At 50.3% G+C, this 499-nt stretch overlaps 1 non-coding gene across 1 annotated transcript; it reads right to left on the bottom strand.

Moving 5' to 3' along the window:
- Nucleotides 1-409: 409 nt before the first annotated feature.
- On the bottom strand, nucleotides 410-481 carry trnae-cuc (transfer RNA glutamic acid (anticodon CUC)). The gene has a single exon. It is a non-coding gene; the product is annotated as a tRNA-Glu (tRNA).
- Between the last annotated feature and the right edge of the window lie 18 nt (nucleotides 482-499).

Here is a 499-nt window from a genome sequence, read left to right as displayed (position 1 = left end):
CTGTGGCCGGTTCAAGGCAGTTCCCCTATGGTCTAGCAGTTAGGACTCCTGATTTTCACCCAGTTGGCCAGTGTTCGTCTCCCGGTATATGGAAAGTTTGGTTCCTTTTTGCTTCCCTCCTCAAAAAGCCAGCACGTCTTCCTCCACCAGAAGTGCTTTTTGGCCAGCAGTAGAGCTACAGAACCCTAATAGGTTGAGGTTCTGTCTTAACTCCTAGTGCCTTCGATAACTCAGCTGTTAGAGCGGAGGACTGTAGGTGGGAGTGTAAGCAATCCTTATGTCACTGGTTCGACTCCGGCTCGAAAGAGGTCCATTTTCAAATGCCCACCTTTTTTGTTGTTTGGCTGGGTTTCTAGCAGCTGCAAGCAGAGCTTCACTTCACAGTCCACCGTTGGAAGGCAAAAGAGCATTCCCTGAACGGGAATCGAACCCGGGCCACGGTAATGAGAGAGCTGAATCCTAACCACTAGACCACCAGGGAAGGTTGGTTTTGTTGCTC

The sequence above is a fragment of the Sinocyclocheilus rhinocerous genome, unplaced genomic scaffold (genome assembly GCF_001515625.1).
Source record: "Sinocyclocheilus rhinocerous isolate Xijiao unplaced genomic scaffold, SAMN03320098_v1.1 scaffold14693, whole genome shotgun sequence".
Lineage (NCBI taxonomy): Eukaryota > Metazoa > Chordata > Actinopteri > Cypriniformes > Cyprinidae > Sinocyclocheilus > Sinocyclocheilus rhinocerous.
This window is presented reverse-complemented; position numbering and strand designations above follow the sequence as displayed.